Source organism: Rhinatrema bivittatum, chromosome 6 (genome assembly GCF_901001135.1).
Source record: "Rhinatrema bivittatum chromosome 6, aRhiBiv1.1, whole genome shotgun sequence".
Taxonomy (NCBI): Eukaryota; Metazoa; Chordata; class Amphibia; order Gymnophiona; family Rhinatrematidae; genus Rhinatrema; species Rhinatrema bivittatum.
In genome coordinates, this window is record NC_042620.1 from 133,599,118 (window position 1) to 133,619,350 (window position 20,233).

Below are 20,233 nucleotides of genomic sequence, written 5' to 3' on the forward strand. Positions count from 1 at the left end.
AGTCCACACCCAAAGCCTGCCCGTTCTTGTAAAAAATTGTGTGCACATACCGGGAGATACACACATACTCGTGCGCTTTTTAAAATCCGTGCGATGCGTGCCGGCCCAACTTCTGTGCGTATCTTCTGGCTTTGGCACGCTTTCAGCTTTTAAAATTTGCCTTAAACTTTTAAAACGTATGTACGTAAGTCACCGTGCATAAATTATGCTCTGCGTGAAACAGGTGTCACTTTGTGTGAGGTCATTTGCGCATGTACTCGACCAGTTACATGAAGGTTTTCACAGCGAACCTGTGTGTGTACGTTTGAAATTACCCGATAAAGTGTGCATGTGCAATGCAGACTTTACTGCTATGTGGACTTTTATAAAATTACCCTCTTAAAGAGTAAAGAGAAATAAAGGCTGCTGCAATGGGAAAGGTTTTGGACTTGTACATTAAACACTATCTACTCCAGAGAACTGAGAGCTGAGATTGGTTTTCTTTCTTTTCTGTGAACTTTTCTCAGAGGCTTTTCTGATACTCTTTTATTGTTACTTATTTTTAAACTGATTTTTAAAATCAATATTGTATTTCTTACTTTCTCTTTTCCTTCTGTTGATTTTTGTACCAAAAGGGACACAGAAACCAGATACATGATTGATGTCCCTTGCACTTGGAGTGGAAATTTTAATTGCACTGTCAGTAACTGTTTGTCATCTTTAGCTCCATTTATTCTTAATTCTATTATAAACAATAGGGGTCATGCTATGGAGCTAGACCTGTGAAGACCATACTAATTGACTCTGGAGACAGAATAGTTTATGGCTTGATGTAACATGGAGGTACAAAAAATATATAACCAGGCATACCACAAAAATCCAATATAAGTGAAGGACACAAGATATTTAAGTTATGTCAAGAAATGTTTTGGATTGCGATTAGATCTTCAGGCAGATGAAGGTTTAATAAAAGAATGAAACAGTAGTAGTATAACATATTTGTGTCCTTTACATACTGTATATATTGGACTTATGCGGCATGCTCCTTCAATGAAACTCTGATATATACAAATCAGTGTGCCTAACATGTGCCCAATCTTATTCCTACAGCCTCAAGAAATGACCAAGTCATTTCCAGAGATATCCACTTAAATTATAGTGCTGGTGAAATTTTCAGTTGTGCATCTAAATACAGAGTTATGCATGCAGTTTTAAGCACACCTAAAACCTTGTTGCAAACACAAGTAGGGTTGCCAACTGGCTCCAGATTTGTCTGACAGGGTTGATCTAGTCCTGAGTTTACCCCACTGTATGCAGGGACATATAGTTCTGATTTCCCTATTGCGGTCCCTATTGATTTCCCTATTGCGGTCCCTATTGATTTCCCTATTGCATGCAGAAGAGTAAATCCAGATCTGGATAAATCCTATTGGGTGAGTCCGGTGCAAGTTGGCAACCTTAAAGATAAGGTACCTCCATAAATTGGGTCTGAATATCAAGTTGTAGGATGTGCATTCATTTGCTTTCAATGACATTTCGTATTTCATTTACAAAATTGAACCAAAGAAAACAAAACAATGTGTTGGTTTTTCCTTTTATTTCAATTTGAAAATAAAGGCTGCTCAATTAAAAAAAAAAAAAATGTAAAGAAAAACCCCAGTCCCTCACCAGCCCCAGCCTCCCTGAGGCCTCCCCAAAAAAGCTGCCAGGGTGCAGGGCTTCCCTGGGAACGTCCAAGCCCCCAAGCAGTGCCGATGGAAGTGTGTCCAACCGCCCTAGGCAGTGATGTTGTGTCTCTCTCTCTCGGGCCCCAGCTTCTCAAAGAAATACATACCCAAAAACAGAAAACGCCCTCCAGCTCTGTGCCTCACCTGTGCCACTTCTCATTTCATCCGTCCTTTCAAAGCTGCTCCCTTGCCAGTTTCTCTGCCACCCTGCCCACTTCCCGTGCCCTTGGCCACTGCCTACCCTGCCTAATGCTTCCGCCAGCTCTGCCCCTAAGCCCTTTCTCCAAAACTTCTGCTTTGGCCGGGGACCATCCTAACTCCCATGGCATCACCTTCTGGGTGGGGTATCAAAGAGCAGCTGCAGTCATAGCAAATCAATAACGCTGTTTTTGTATGGCAGGTTTGTATAAATTCTGAAAGACTTTTCTTTTTGTTTTGCAGGGTTTTGTATTACTTCACAAAGTTTCAGGTAAGGGAGGGAGTCTGTGTCACTGTTACTGAGGTGATACCAGAATTTGATGGTTTTTTTGGTATGGTTGTCTGGGATTGACAGAGATTCAATCACCTATGACTCTTAGAGAGATGCTGCCGAAATGATATAAGACATGAAGCTGTCATTACCATCATGAAGCGGACATGGGTGCAGACTGATCACCTGACCTTCCTGCCCATCTGATCTAGAAGAAGACGATTAGCCAACTGCCAGTAAATCCTATTGTAATGTTTGCAAGAATAATAAATTGCATAGCTCTGCTTTATGTTTATTTATCCTATCTAAAGATCCCTAATGAATGCCATATATCTACATTTCTGTATAATTATATGCTAGAATCTGATTAGTGCTGTAATATGTAGTATTTGCAGTTCTTATAATAAAATATTGATTTAGTTAGGGATATTTCTGGTCTCCAAGAATTATGTTGTTTCACTTGCAAGTCTGATTGCATATTTTGGCACTGTTACTACCCTTGCGCTAATTCCCCCTCACAAAACTGGTAACATGTTAAATAATAAACACTGTAGTTCAGCCCAGTGATTATCTTTAAAAAAATCTTCACTAGATAGTTAATGTTGTGAAGGATATAACTATTTTTTAAATTTGTTTTTAGGAGGGAAAATCCCTCAGAGGCTGGCAAGTGTTATCTATATTACTTACACTATTCCAATCAGTGGTCAAACACTTCCTTCCTCCCAATTTTTTTATCTGATCTTTTTATGTGAATGCTACAGTGAATCTCAAAAGCTTTTTAATAAAACATTATTAAAAACTCAGAATCCAAGAGTAATCAATTTTTGAATCCATAAGTTCACTATATTACTCTTATTGTATCTATATGGTAGATTTGACAGGTCATCTCTACTACGTTAAATAGTTAAATTGTATGTACATATTATATTATATTATATTTATTATTACTATGTTAAATTGACATCCGGTTTTATTGTTCCTTATGTTCTACAGTTCTATGTAAAGCCCCCATCCGCTGTTGGGCAGTTCATCGTTTTATGTAAACCGGAGTGATTTGTAATTCCCACAAGAACTTCGGTATATAAAAATTAAAAATAAATAAATAAATAAATAAATAAATAATCTGTTACGCTCAGGCTTGTGGACCCTTGGCCGATGGGAGGATGGTATACCTTTCGGAGGATCCGTAGGTTCTCTCGTCGAGAGACGAGGCAGAGCAGAAGACGGGATGAGCTGACCCTTGGCTCTGGAGACTGAGACGACAGCAGAGACTGATGAAGGGACGAGAAGAGGAGTTGTGTCTTCACCCTTGGAAGTCTGTGGTCCCCCCAGGAGGAGCCCGTAGGGACCCAGACCGCTGGGACTTAGGCGGACCTTTGAGAGGTCAGGTGTTGGTGCAAGGGCTGACTGGAGCTTCGCCCTGGAAGCCTGCGGTCCCCCCAGGAGGAGCCCGTAGGGACCCGGGCCGCTGGGACTTAGGTGGGCCCTTGGAGATGGTGGTCTTGAAGGAGTCCTAGGTCAAGTGCCAGAGGGTCGACGCTCACCAGTCCAAAGTCATGTACCAGAGAATCACCGCTTGCCAAGCCGAAGTCAGGAACCAGAGAATCACCGTAAGCCAATCCAAAGTCAGGAACCAGGAGCACCAAGACGAAACAGGAACCAGAGTCCGAGCACAAGGAACTCACAGAAGCAAGCAGACTAGACAGCGTTGGAGGACGTTGCCAAGTCGAGGAATGAGCAGAGGAAGCCTTCCTTTATACTTCCCCTGCTCAGGCTGATTAGACACAGGTGCAGCTGGTTAAAGGGATCAGGTCCCTTTAAGTCTAGGAAGGGGGCGTGGCCTCGTGCCTAAAGATGGTGGTGGCCATCTTGGATTTCCTTCACGGGGGAAATGCTGCAGGACATCGTGAGGGAAGAGCAGGGGCGGCTCCTCCTGCGGCGGTCGGCATGGGGGACCCGTGCCGGAGCGAGGGCCTAGCGTCGGGGTCCTCCCCCGGGATTCCCCTGGTGGGTCGCCGTCGCGGGTGAGGTAGTGGGTCCTCGGCTCTGGCTCCCACGGCTGCGGAGCACAACATAATCATCTAAAAAGTTGAAAATCAAATTCAAGTTTTCACACAAATCAGTACCTAGCGTACATTTTTCAGCATTAGAATGCTGTTAGTGCTTTTGTGTTTATTGTAAATGTATTTGTTCAATCATGAAAACAGATCTAATTAGGAAAAAATAAAACACTACCTCACAATGATGATCGTAAATGAATACTGATTATAAAAATAAATTCCAGTCTATAAAGCTATTAAGTCCTTGTCGTTCCAAACTATTTAATTTGATGTCCATCTTTGGGTTTTTTTTGTGTTAAAATTAAATCATAATTTCCTTTTTGACAATGCAAGGGTACATGATCTATTACCATACATCTCAAGGATTTGTACTTGTGATTAAACTCGAGACAATGTGGTACACATGGTGCTGTTTGTTTAGTAAGCCAAAGACAGCACTGATGCTCCATTAAATGGACATTTAAAGCTCTAGTTGTCTTATCCACATAAACCTTTGAACAGGGACAGATAATTAAATGTAAAACAAAAGTACATTTATATGTGGTGAAAAAGTGACAAAAATATTGTTTCCTTATCCAAAGGATTTATGAGCATTTTACATCAAACAATGTCCACAAATAAAATGTCAAACTAATTCACTTCCCCCAATCGTTGTTTGTCTTTTCTCCACTTGTGGTAGCATTGATAGGCACAACCTCTCTCTGATATTTTTTTCTCTTGAAAATGAAAATCTTACTTCTCTATTTTTAAAAACTGGCAATAGATTTAACAATGATAAGGACCAAGGGACGGGGGCGTGATGAATATGGTTATAAAGGAAGGACTTGTTTCATCCCTCCCTCCCTCTTTATTGGTAATTTGGTTTTGTTGTTTTCCACTTTCACCCCTTTTGATTTTGGTTTGCTTTGGTTTGTCACAGCCTGGAGAGGCGGGTTTACCAAAGCTTGGATCTTGAGTGGTGTTTGGTGTGATTGGGTTCAGTCAGTATGAGCTCCTTGCTGGCTGTGGCAGATGCCCCCGATGTGAGATGAAGAGTGGCTGTATTTTCCAGGTCGGTGGACCTGAGGGTGGCCGATCTTGCTGGATTGCCAGGGCTGACTTTATTGAGAGGTAGGCGGAGTGATGGAATGTTACTGTAGTTGCTTTGCTCGGATGCTATTATGTTGTTCATAAAGCTGCGGTCTATGATCTTCAAAATTTGCCCATGTTTTCTATGTAATTGTATGTTGGCTTTGGAAGAGAGGATGGGTGGAGTGAAACACATGGTCCTGGATACCCATGTTATAAATATTTGGCAAGTTTTTATTCACATCCTTGTGAATTTGTTAAAATAAACAAAAATGGTGAAGACTAAAGTGAGAGTTTCCTATCTTTATTTTCTTTTCATGTAACTAAGTATGCTCGGTATATAACTATGTATGCTCCCATCATTATGCAATGGGAACAATACATAGCAGGACCCTTTCTGAGACCCGGTATTAAAGAAAATATCAAAATGACAATGGAATCATTGTGTTGCCATGGACAACTGAAACACTTCTTATTTCTTCAAACACATCTAGATGATCCTCTTTTGTAAGCTGCTGGTATGTGGCATATATGACACTGTAAACACTCACCGATTAATTCAGTCTAATTCATATGCAGGGAAAAGAGAAGAAATAAAACATGAACTTAGCCAATGTGAAGACTACATAAAATCAAATCCCTATAAAATGTCTGAAATTCATTTAAAGAAATAAAGCATTCTAGGTGCCTTTTGAATTCTCACAATGATGATTTTGCTGTAAATACTGTTACTACTAAAAGCTTTAAATTCAAGATTTGCATAATATAATCATTTAAGCCTCCACTAAGGGTAAAAGACTATGATAGAAATACTATTTGACATGTCAGGTTTTATATAATGATTTTAAACTAGGTTTTTTTTTTTTTAAATGCTACATGGGCTTCTTTAAAGTTCTGTCACGGTTAATTGTTAAAGACATTCAGTAAATGTGAACTGCTTTTCTTAAGAAGTATTGCAAGGCTGGTGCCGATCTACTTTAGCACTGCTAATCATAAACATGTGGTCATCCTTCATGAATAAGAAAGCCTTTTCCAGTTAGATGTAACAATTGTAACTGCAATGTGCCAGGAAGATAAGGTATGAATTATGAATAATTTTACCTATAGCTAGACATAACAGTCATGGGGATTCTGAATTTATAATTCATATTGCTAAAATTAGAGATTTTACATGGATTAATTAGTATATCATAAAACATAATAAATGGTGACAGATAAAGAAAGACTAATTGGACCATCCAGTCTGCCAAGACTTTCTGGTTTTCTACCGATTTGAGTAGATGAGCATATAAATTGCCTAAACCAACAGCACCTTCCCCTGCTCTCAAACCTCCTGCAACTAACCTCTCAATTGTGCTACTCCCCATCACATGCACTACTAGCCAGGCTATGCCACGCTCTAATTTTTTCTACCACTTAAATTCCACCAGCTCTTTACTATCATGTTCTATGTTTGCCCCAAGCAATTCTATCACAGTTTTGGTTTTCTCATATTTCTTCTAAACCTTCCTTCTTTCATTCGTTCAGATCATGACCCCTTGTCTTTCAATTTCCTCTTCTACGGATGATTTGCCCTTCTCATACTTTGATTAAGATTGTCAAATATTTGAAAATTTCTGTTATGGCTCTCCTTCCCTTCTTTTCCTTGAGAACATTTTGAATATTTTAAACTTTTCATTGTAGGGATTGTGTTGCAGGCATTGTCTTATTTTAGTAGCCTTTTTCTGAACCTCTTCCATCCTTTCAGCGTCTCTGTGAAGGTACACCTCCAGAACTGAACATTGTAGTCAGGGTGGGTTCTTAGAAACAAACTCTATGGAGAGAATATTATCTCCTTTTTCTTGCTAATATTACTTCTACTTATGCAACCAAGCATACTGTTAGCTTTCACAGTTGCTTTATTACATTGACTTTGTCATTTGAGATGATTACTCCTAAATCTCTTTGTTGTTTGGTAGTTTCCATGTCTTGTCCTTCTAAATGATACATGGCTAATGGATTTTTGCATGCTCAAATGCATGACTTTACACATTTTTTGTACTGAAGTTCATTTTTCAAGCCTTTTATTTTTATTCTAGTTTTTTCAAGGCCACTCTCATTTTTTCCATCTTTTCTGGCATGTCTCATCTGTTAGAAAATGTGGTATCATTTGTAAACAAGCCTATATTCCCCTCAAAGGCCTCAGCATTGCTGCTAACAGATTAAAAAGAAGCAACAACAGTCCTGTACACTGGGAAACTCCCCTGATCGCTTTGGCTGTCACCAGATTTCCTGGAAGTTCACTCCATGCTAAGGGCAATATTCAGACTGCCTGACTAGCTACAAAGTCTGCAGATACTTTGCAGCTAGATTTTTAAATAGAAAGTAGTACAAAGTACCTGCAGGCACCTTCTTTTTCAAACTTTTGGTTGAAAAAGCAAAGCATTTGGATTTGAAAATTAGTTCTAGGAGGATTATTTCCCTACCCTGCTCTCTCCTTGATCCCTGGGATACCTCACTTAAATCCAACTAAAAGTATGGGCACTGTGACAGCCCATACAATTTTAGCAGGGCAAAGGAAAGCAATTTTCAGACAGGTGATTCACCCAAGTGAAGTAAATAGCTTTGGAAAAATGTCATCTGCATGTACTGAATTATCCACTTCAATATTGTTCCTTTCTAGCACTATGAGATCTATTAAATAATGCAGGCCAAAATTTATTAATCACAACTCCAATTATTTCTAATGAGACCTATTCACTAATAACGTGAGCTACCACATGCCATACCTTAGTAAATAGACTCCTATACTTTGATAACAAAATGCAAGTGCATCTGTGAACTTCAGTATGTCCATACATTCCTTTCCAGTGAAACTGGGAAAATGGCCAACTGAAATCATGGTAAGTTTTCATTCTTCATGTATTGTTTCCTGGGAAAATGCAAACCTTGCAAGCAGAATTCAAGGTAAACTTAATCAGGAAAATTTAAAATTAAACAAAACAAATCAGTGTCATTCTCTGTTTTAATGACTATCCTCAACCCCACACTTTTGTAAACCAGGTTTGTATTGATTTTTATTGTAAAATATGTTGCAGTTTGCTGTAAAACACTGCAATACAGCAATAAGGAAAGTCTTCTGATGGAATCAATAGAAAAGGATTTCCAGTTCAGAATTGAGGGCCATCATTAGATTTGGCATGTATATCAACATTCCCCTTCTGTAGTACTTGCCAGTGATTTATTACATTTGACTATGCCATTTTAAAATAATCAAGCAATTAGGGATGTGAATCGTTTTTTGACGATTTAAAAAAATCGTCAGATATTTTTTAAATCATCAAAAATCGTTAGTCACGATACAATAGAAATTCCCCCGATTTATCGTGAAAAATCGTAAATCGGGGGAGGGCGGGAAAACCGGCACACCAAAACAACCCCTAAACCCACCCCAACCATTTAAACAAATCCCCCACCCTCCCGAACCCCCCCAAAATGTTTTAAATTACCTGGTGGTCCAGTGGGGGGGGGGGCGTCCGGCGCAATCTCCCGCTCTCGGGCCATCGGCGCCATTTTGGCTGCCACTAATATAAATGGCGCCGATGGCCCGATAAAAAAAACCCCACCCCGACCCTTTAAAATTACCCCCTTAGCCTCCCCCACTCTCCCGACCCCCCCAAACTTTTTACACATAACTGGTGGTCCAGGGGGGCCGCGGGAAGCGATCTCCCGTTCCCACACTATCAGCTGCGCTAAACAAAATGGTGCCGATGGCCCTTTGCCCTTACCATGTGACAGGGCAAAGGTAGCGCCGGTGCCATTTTGAATATTGGCAATACGTCCCGCGGGTAGGAGATCGCTCCCGGACCCCTGCTGGACCCCTGCTGGACTTTTGGCCAGCTTGGGGGGCCTCCTGACCCCCACAAGACTTGCCAAAAGTCCAGCAGGGGTCCGGGAGTGACCTCCTGCACTCCGGCCATATTGCCAGTATTCAAAATGGCGCCGGCGCTACCTTTGCCCTCACTATGTCATAGGGGCCGACGGTCGGCCGACAGTCGGCCCCTGTGACATTGTGAGGGCAAAGGTACACATACTTTTTACACATACACCAGGAATGTGTAAAATGTTTTGGGGGGGGGGTCGGGAGAGTGGGGGAGGCTAAGGGGATAATTTTAAAGGGTCAGGATGGGTTTTTTTTTTATCGGCGTGGGCCTCACTAAAACAAATTAGTGATGTGAATTGGAATCGGAACCGATTCCAATTCACATTTCGTAACGATCAGATTCCCCCCCCCCCCAGCCGAACCCGATCGTTAAAACGATCAGGCACACAATTCACATCCCTACAAGCAATATTATAATGCTTTTAATTTAAAGTTCTCTCCAAAATCTTCAAATCTCCCATGTACCAAACTGAAACATTTAGATGGTAATTTTTAAACAGGCATGTGGGTGTACATGGTCCCCTGGTCTTTTCTCAGGCCCAGGTACATGGCCATTTTATAATATAGCAAATCATCAAAAGGAATCCGCCAAAATATTTTTTTAATAACGCTAAATACCTTGGTTACAATTTATATGAAATGTGGAGAAACCACATCAGCAAGTCTGACAACGTGCTGGCACTTAGCAAAGCCGTCCGATCTTTTAATCATTTGCAGTTTATGAAGGCTATCAAATAGAGATGTGAATCGTGTGCCAGATCGTCTTAACGATCAGGTTCAGCTGGGGGGGGGGGGGGAAATCTGATCGTTAAGATATGTGAATTGGAATCGTTTCCGATTCCAATTCACATCGCTAATTTTTTTTTTAGGGAGGCCCACGCTGCTAAAAAAACCCCCACCCGACCCTTTAAATCGACCCCCCTTAGCCTCCCCCACCCTCCCGACCCCCCCCCAAAACCTTTTAACATTACCTGGTGGTCCAGGGGGGCCTTGGGGGACAATTTCCCATTCCCAGGCATCAGCTGCGCTAAAATAAAGGGCAAAGGGGCATCGGCGCCATTTTGTTTTTAGCGCAGCTGATGCCTGGGAATGGGAAATCGTCTCCCGAGGCCCCCCTGGACCACCAGGTAATGTTAAAAGGTTTTGGGTGGGGGGTAAGGAGGGTGGGGGAGGCTAAGGGGGGTCAATTTAAAGGGTTAGGTGGGGTTTTTTTATCGGGCCATCTGCGCCATTTTAATTAGTGGCAGCCAAAATGGTGCCGATGGCCCGAGAGCGGGAGATCACGCTGGGACCCCCCCATTGGACCACCAGGTAATTTAACATTTTTGGGGGGGGGGGTTTGGGAGGGTTCGGGAGGGTAAGGAATTGGTTTTAAAGGGTCAGGGTTGGTTTAGGGTTTTGGTGTGCTGGTTTTCCCGCCCTCCCCCAAATAATTCCCGTGCCCTATTTAACGATTTAGGATGATTTATGATGATACATCAGGGGCATTTGTATTGTATCGTGCACTCTGACGATTTAGGACGATTTTAAAATTATCTGATGATAATTTTAATCGTTCAAAAACGATTCACATCCCTACTATCAAAGGAGCATCCAAAAATGATTCAACAAGCAATGTAAGAAAAAATGTTGGTATTAAGATATATATGTTATGTCCATCTGTACCCGTTAGATAATAGCTAATAATTGACACGACAGCGGCTGGTGTTTCGCAACAGGATGGTTGCTTCTTCAGGAGTCAAGATGACAACAATAGATGCTCTAAAGGTAAATAATACAGGGTAATTAAATTTAATATACCAAAAAATAATTTTTAGGTACTTAGCTTTTATGTAGATGGTGCTTTGTCCAGCATGGTGACGTCAAGATGTGAAAGCGACATGCTGCCATGGAAACATAAATCAAGATTTAATAATACTGATAGAAATGTTTGCTCAAAGAAAAACATTGAGTTGTAGTGTGGCATTGAGACCGTCAGGATGAATGGTACCCAGGCGATGAATCTAGTGTTGTTCAGCCTTGAGTAACAAGGCATTAAAGTCACCTCCGCACCACTTAGGATGGAATTGTTCCAGGACAAATTATTTCATGTCGTCAAAGCTATGAGAAAATTCAATGCAATGTGAAGTCAGTGGATCAGTTAGGCGGCCTGTGCTGATACATGATCGGTGCTCAATAAGATGAGTTTTAAGGGCACGTGTAGTTTTACCAACGTACCACAAATTACATGGATAATGTATATTACTCTTGAGGAATGGCAGTCTGTTGTATTTCTCAGAAGAAAGGTAAAATTTAACCTGGAAAAATATAGAGCTGAAGTCTGTATCATGATGTGACAAACAGTACAGGCACCGCATGCCATGTGAGACCCGATTGTTGGTAACTGATTACCAACAAATGAATCTGAATGTACTAGTTGATCTTGTAAATTAGCCCCTTGAGAGAATGTAAATCTAGAAAAATCATGGAATTCTTTGTGCAATTGAAGAATATGCCAATTTTGGAACATTATTTGCTTCATCTTGTGTGTCATAGAATAGAATGGTAGAACACATGTTAACACCTCTGTGGGATCTGGCGGACGTGGTAGGAACAACCATTCACGGTGAGTAAATTTCACTCTAGTGTAGGCGCGTTTCATGCACCATTGGGGATATCCTCTTGCTCTAATTCTGTTGCTCAATAACACTGCTTGCTGTTGATATTCTAATAAGGTAGTACAAAGTCGTCTGATGTGAAAAAATTGGCAGCTGGACAGACGAATCCCAATTCATGAGACAGACTTGCTCACAAACCCATCGGAATCTTAGATTTTGAATCTTTCCTCTTTTTCTCTTTCTTTAATTACAAATATTAGAAAAAGGACTCACGTTCATACCATCTCCCAAAGCTGACTTATTTCAACTTGAAATAGCACTATTCAAGTTTATCCGTAAACTTTATAACAAGCATTTTTTCATGAATCAACCCAGTGGACCAGATCTTTAAATCTTAAGAAATAAATCAACATGGGTTCCACCAGTTCCAGCAGACACAGTCATTTCCAACTTCCATCAAAGCATATTACAAGATCTATGGCAATCCTTTTCTCAAAAACGGTCCTTTTCCAATGTGACTAAACAAGAAGTCCAAGCTCTGAAAGAACTTCGCCAAAACCACAACCTCATTTTTAAACCTGCTGACAAAGGAGGAAAGATAGTGTTACTAGACAGGACTCAATATGTCACGGAGGTTCAGCAACAACTTCAAGACCACAGATGTTTATCAACTTCTCCCAACAGATCCTACTACCAATCTTATAAACACCATTAAGCAAATTGTCAAGGAGGGCATGGAAAGAGGTTTTTTGACTACACATAAAGTCTCCTTTCTATTTAAGAAAAATCCTATGGTTCCAGTGTTCTACATCCTACCAAAAATACACAAAAATATCCCAACCCTCCTGGTTGACCAATCATCTCCAGTAGAGGTTCTCTTCTGGAACCTCTGTTTAAATTCATAGATCATTTCCTAGGACCCCATGTGAGTTCCCAAAGATCATATATCAGAGATTCTCAAGAAATGATCCAATTTCTAGATAATTATCACACTGATACTTCTCAACTCTTTTTGGTGACCCTCGATGTCTAAGAACTTTACACTAACATCCAGCAAGATGAAGCGATAAACATTGTATTTGATTTTTTTGAAGCAAGACTAAAACCTCAAAGAATTCCATCATCCTTTTTACTGTCCTTATTAAATATCAGTTTGACAAAATGTTTCTTTGCTTTCGAGGGAAAATTCTTTCAACAGACTTGCGGGACAGCGATGGGATCCACCATGGCCCCGGATTTAGCCAATCTTTACATGGCACGATTTGAAGATCTGTGTCTAGTAACACTTTGCTTCATTTCACCAGTGCACATCCCCGGTCTCTGAAATAAAATTTACCAGTCAGTCAATTTTTTCGCATCAGACGACTTTGTACTACCTTATCAGAATATCAGCAGCATGCAGTATTATTGAGCAACAGATTTAGAGCAAGAGGATATCCCCATTGGTGCATCAAACGCGAATATGCTAGAGTGAAATGTACTCATCATGAATGGTTGATCCTACCATGTCTGCTGGATCCCACAGAGGTGTTAACATGTGTTCTACCATTGTCTTCTATGACACACAAGATGAAGCAAATAATATTCCAAAATTGGCATATTCTTCAATTGCACAAGAATTCCATGACTTTCCTAGATTTACATTCACTCAAGGGGCTAATTTATAAGATCAACTAGTACATTCGGATTTATCTATTGATAATTAGTTACCAACAATTGGGTCTCACGTGGCTTGTGGTGCCTGTACTGTTTGTCACATCATGGTACAGACTTCAGCTCTATATTTTTCCAGGTTAAATTTTACCTTTCTTCTGAGAAATACAATTCACAAGAGTTATTTATTTATTTATTTTAAAGTTTTTATATACCAACATTCACTGTGAGTATCACATCGGTTTACATTAAACATGAACTTAGCTTATAAAATGCTTTCCTGATATCTCTTGATAAATGCAAGTAATATGAACTAATTGGATGATCCAAGTTTTGGGGGGATAATTCCTCTCCAGGTTTTTATCAAATCCATTTAACAATTACAGACCAATCTCAAATCTTTCTTTTTTAGCGAAATTAACAGAAAAAATAGTACAGAAACAATTGACGGAACATTTGGAAATTGAGATTTTATATCCCTCACAATTTGGTTTTAGGAAACATTTTAATACAGAAGCACTTTTAATCTCATTAACAGACATGATTTTAAAAAGGTTTTGATAATGGACAAAGATATTTTTTAATACTTTTAGATCTATCCACGGCTTTTGACATGGTGAATCATACTAAATTATTAAAAAGAATGACAGAAATTGGTATTGAAAATAAACCATTGAAATGGTTTGCCTCATATCTTCCTGAACGTACTTATAGAGTAAAAATTAATAATTCTACATCAGATAAAATTAAATTAACAACAGGAGTTCCACAAGGTTCATGCTTGTCGGCAACTCTTTTTAACATTTATATGTTGCCACTGTGCCACTTGCTGGCCGAATTAGGTCTAAATCATTATGTCTATGCAGATGACATACAATTTTTAGTTCCAATAAATGATTCTATTGAGAAAACTTACAAATTGATAAATATGTATTTAACCGTTATCAGCCAAAGCAAATGAGGTTAGTATTAAATTTAAAGAAAACAGAAGTTATACTACTGGAAAGAAAACAATCAAACGATATATTACTCCCATTAATCTTAAATGAAAATGACAAAATTACTCCTAAGAGCAATGTAAGAGATTTAGGTGTTATTTTAGAATCAGATTTAAGTTTTAAAAAACATATATCAAAGAAAATAAAGGAAGGTTATTTTAAACTGTTGACATTGAGGAGACTAAAACCTTTTTTAAAACAAGATGATTTTAGGACATCTTTGATTTTTGCAGGTACTGATTATTGCAATATTTTGCTCTTGGGGCTTCCAGCATCAACACTCAGGCCACTACAAACTGCTGCAGAATAAGGCAGCAAGAATATTAATGGGAAAAAGAAGAGATGAACATATAACACCGGTTTTGATGGCACTACATTGGCTTCCAATAGAATCACATATACAATTTAAGACCTTATGTAATTTACACAAAATAATCTTTGGAGAAAATAATGATTGGCTGAAAGCAGCAATACGTCTTCATACGCCGCAGAGAAATTTAAGATCGGCAAATAAGGGTTTATTGTTCATTCCATCAGTCAACACAGCCAAATTAACATCAGTACGGGAGAGAGCCATATCATTAGCAGGCCCAAAACTTTGGAATGAAATGCCAACTACAATCAGATTTTAAGATATTTAAGCGAAACCTGAAAACATGGTTATTTAAAAAGACCTACAGTATAGATGCATGAAAACAACTTCAGTGCTTTTACCTTTTACCTCTTATCCATTTTATCTTTTATCTGTTACTTTTATTGTTAATAACCTGTGTTAAGACTGTTTTTTTGTTTTATGCCTTTTAATATTATTAAAAAATGATGTATTTATTTTCTTAAAGTTTGTAAACTGTTGTGAAAGTGGCAACTAAATGATGGTCAATAAAAACTGTTAAATAAATAAATAAAAATAAATGCGAACAAAATATGAACTTAACTTAGTTTAAAGTGGGAAACATGAACTATATATACATGCAAAGAGACATAACCTTGATTTAGCTTAAAGCTCTTTATATAGAAATTTCTTATGCTTAAATTTCTTTGGGCAGAATTCTTGGCGTAGACTAGCTGGCATAGAGTTCCAAAGCGCAGGACTGGCAATGGACAGTGAGTGAGCTTTTCTGGATGCAAGGTTGTAGAGTTTGGGAGAGGGGGTGGGTAGGGTTGCTAGGTATTGATTTCTGGTTGGTCTTGAGGAGGTGTGGAATATTAATGAATCCTTGAACCAATTCATGTCAGGGTTATAGAGGGCTTTGTGGATAATGGATAGGGTTTTGTATTAGATACGGTGTACAATCGGGAGCCAGTGTAAATCCTTGAATTAGTGGTAAATACAACTGTATTTCTGATAACCTTTGCACTCAAGCCAGATTGTAATTGGATATTAAGATTTTACTTTAAAGTCAAAAGTGGGATATAAAATATAATTCTCTGTTAAGAATAACCAAAGAGGGAAGGAAGAATGACACAAAGAAGACTACAATGGTACAATGCAGGAAGATGGGATTGGAGGCCTCTATGGTATCTTGGCAGCAAAGTAATGATAACAAGTAAACTTATTCTATGCATTATGTTTATATTGTCATTGGAATGTGCATACAGGGAGGATAACTTTCAAACAACTCCATATTCGCATGCATATGACTGCACAGAGATCTACTATAATATTTTATAATTTGTATGTATCAGGTATGCATAGATTATAAAATGTGTGTATGTCTGTCCCAAGATACATGCATATGTTTGCTTATGTGTGAATAATTGTAATGCATAGAAAGCATAATTCTCCAGCCTATCGATTAAACATTTACCCAAAAATATATAACTTATGTAAAACCCTGATTTGATTACAGAAGTCGGTATATTTTAAAACATGCACATAATTGAAATAACAGTTTGTCTATGCTTCCACCAGTTCACCCAATCCTTCTCCAGGTCATCAAGACTCTCCTAGTTCTTCACTTTGAACTCCCCTAGTTCACCTAACCAATAGCAAACAACAGACAATGCTGATATCAATTATGCAAAATAATGAGCAGGTGTAAAATTGTATTAATAAGTTGCTTAATATATTCGTAAAAGTCTCTTATAAAACAGCAACTTATGCATCTAACTCTTCGCCCCATTGCAGAATGCCCCTAGGTGTCCCTTTAATGTGCGGGAAAATGTGCATACGTAAGCAAAATACATCTGTTTTTTTTATGTTTATAAAATACCATATACAAGCGTACAAGCTACTTATAGATGTATATGCTATTTTACATGTATATCTTCTTTGAAAATTCACCCCTAAATGTCACAGCTTAGTATATGAGGAATTTGAAGATTTTGGAGAGAACTTTAAATTAAAAATGTTAAAATATTGTTTGATTTTTTAAAAATGTGTTTATCAAATGTAATAAATCACTGGCAAGTACCAAAGAAGGGAAATGCTGATATATATACCAAATCTGATATTGATCCTCAGTTCTGAGGTGGAAATCCTCTTCTATTCATTCCTTCAGTAAACTTTTCTTATTGATGTTCCTGATTTTTGTAAAGCTACACAGTTAAGGCCTGAGGCCTTTCTTGCTAAGCGACAAAAAGTGGTCTCCCCATGGTGAGCTTCTTTCTTCAGTTTCCTTTTAAATGTCATATTAGACACAATATAAGAATAAAAACTTTGCTTTTTATGATCCAATTCAGTTAATTTCTTGGAAGCAAGGACTTTCCTAAGATGCTATAGTGGTAAATGTTAAGCCCTCCTAATGTCATCTTTGTATGTCACTGTTGACTTAAGCTCACTGTATTAAGTTGCCTCCCAAGAACCAGCTTTTTTTTTTTTTTTTGATGTTTCGTATTTTTGGAGGTCGTACTTCAACATTTTCCTTTCTTTGGTTCCTCCTCTTTTAAGAGGACTAATGCTAGCTCTGATGAAGTTTATTTCTTATTTTCTTGTATTTTATGATTGTATTCTGATTTTTTGTTTTTTTCTGGGATCACAAGCTGCATTTTTGAATTCCAGGTAAATTGTACATAATTTGTCATAAATATATACAATTTAAAATAAGATTCAGAGATAGTCATATGATTCTATCTGAAATCATGATACTTTTTTCTTTTTTTCATTAGAGATAGTCACCATAGCTATGTCTATGTTATTAAAATCATCAATGTAGGGAACCCTACTGGGTCTCTACTAAGAAGGTTATATACATTTTGAAGTGAAAATAGAAGTAGATATGGTTAGGTTTTAGCTTCCCCATGTGGGAGGCTGAAATGATGGAGTCCATAGAGTATAAAAGACTACCTTGAGGGATTGGAAAACTCATCTAATGCACCCCGGGCAGCCCTATGTTCCACTTATGGGAAGAAGGGGGATCCTAGGAATGAATTAAGGGACTGCATGCACAAATCAGTTTGGACTTGGTTTATTATTGTGATTATGGGTGTGACAAGAAGAAAATGTATACTACATGGTACTAATTAATTCCATAGAACAAGCTCAACAATAAACGTTTATGTTTGTAAAACCATATATGTATCCATCCTGTTTCTTTCCACTAGAAAGTTACAGAGACATAGAATTTGAGCTTACACTATGCCTTGGGTCTTGGAGGTTTAACAACCCCCATTTTTGGAGAATCCATGTCAGGGTTTGGTGGAAATATGCATGGACTAGGCCATGGCTCTGAGTGTGCCTTTGCATTCCTAGCTACATTTGCAGATTTTTATTTAAATTAGTAGCTAATAAGTTGCTATATGCAAAATTATGTAAAGCAGCTCATTAACTATTAGTGCATAATAAATCTACAAGCATAATTGACTTCTCAATTAATTTTTCACAAAAGAATCAACTATACCTCAATGAGGTCTAGTTAAAGTTATTGTAAAATACTTCTTAGAAAACTTCACTCACTAAATGGTTGATTTTTGAAGGTTTGTGCGTGGCAAAATTGGGAGATATGCATGTGACTCACACCCGTGCACACCGAGTGGATTTTAAAAGGCCTGCGGCCACGCATGTATCTCCCAGTATGCGCATAAAAACTTTTACTGAAAAGGGGTGGAGCAGGGGCATGGGTAGGACATGGGCAGGTCAGGGCTGCACCATAAAGTCAGCATGTAAGTAGTTATATGCTCAAGCACGCTCCGGAGTCCCCTACCGCATAACTTTACTTCTGCTATTAGGGATGTGAATCGTGTCCTCGATCGTCTTAACGATCGATTTCGGCTGGGAGGGGGAGGGAATCGTATTGTTGCCGTTTGGGGGGGTAAAATATCGTGAAAAATCGTGAAAAAATCGTGAAAAATCTAAAAATCTAAAAATCTAAAAATCGCAAAACCGGCACATTAAAACCCCCTAAAACCGACCCCCGACCCTTTAAATTAAATCCCCCAGCCTCCCGAACCCCCCCCAAATGAGTTAAATAACCTGCGGGTCCAGCGGCGGTCCGGAACGGCAGCGGTCCGGAACGGGCTCCTGCTCCTGAATCTTGTTGTCTTCAGCCGGCGCCATTTTCCAAAATGGCGCCGAAAAATGGCGGCGGCCATAGACGAACACGATTGGACGGCAGGAGGTCCTTCTGGACCCCCGCTGGACTTTTGGCAAGTCTCGTGGGGGTCAGGAGGCCCCCCACAAGCTGGCCAAAAGTTCCTGGAGGTCCAGCGGGGGTCAGGGAGCGATTTCCCGCCGCGAATCGTTTTCGTACGGAAAATGGCGCCGGCAGGAGATCGACTGCAGGAGGTCGTTCAGCGAGGGTTCCGGCGCCTCGCTGAACAACCTCCAGGTTGGACCTCCAGGAACTTTTGGCCAGCTTGTGGGGGGCCTCCTGACCTCCACGAGACTTGCCAAAAGTCCAGCGGGGGTCCGGAAGGACCTCCTGCCGTCCAATCGTGTTCGTCTATGGCCGCCGCCATTTTTCGGCGCCATTTTGGAAAATGGCGCCGGCTGAAGACAAGATTCAGGAGCAGGAGCCCGTTCCGGACCGCTGCCGTTCCGGACCGCCGCTGGACCCGCAGGTTATTTAACTCATTTGGGGGGGGGTTCGGGAGGGTGGGGGATTTAATTTAAAGGGTCGGGGGTGGGTTTTAGGGGGTTTTAGTGTGCCGGCTCACGATTCTAACGATTTATAACGATAAATCGTTAGAATCTCTATTGTATTGTGTTCCATAACGGTTTAAGACGATATTAAAATTATCGGACGATAATTTTAATCGTCCTAAAACGATTCACATCCCTATCTGCTATAGACAGTGTATAAGTAGTGTAACAAAAAAATGAGGCTAGTCAGAGGGGTTTTAAGGCTTGGGACTAATAAGGTAAAAGGAAGGCAAGTTAGCTAGGGGGTGAACTGGGAAAAAGGCCTATTGCGTCGCCATGCATAGTTACTAAAATTCCCCTGACTTATGAGCTCGAGATGGCATTTTCATGCACATGTGCACGTCAATATAAAATTGTATGTGTATGTATGCACGGATAACTGATTCTATAACAGATGTGTATATACACGCATATGTTATGAAATCAGTGCGTCCATGTGTGCGCGCCTGGGTCTTAAATTTTACTTTTAGATTTCTTCCAGGCTCATTTCTTAGGAATATCAGAAGAGAAACAGCATGTAGAAAATCACATACAATGTGCAATATTTGGTGCATATTAAATACGTCACCCCTAAGATCTGATATTTCAGTCCTGAACATTGTCCAGTTCAGGATTAAAACATTGGTATGTATATGTATGAGAAATTTTCAGCATATTTACAGAGCACTAACCACAGTGTT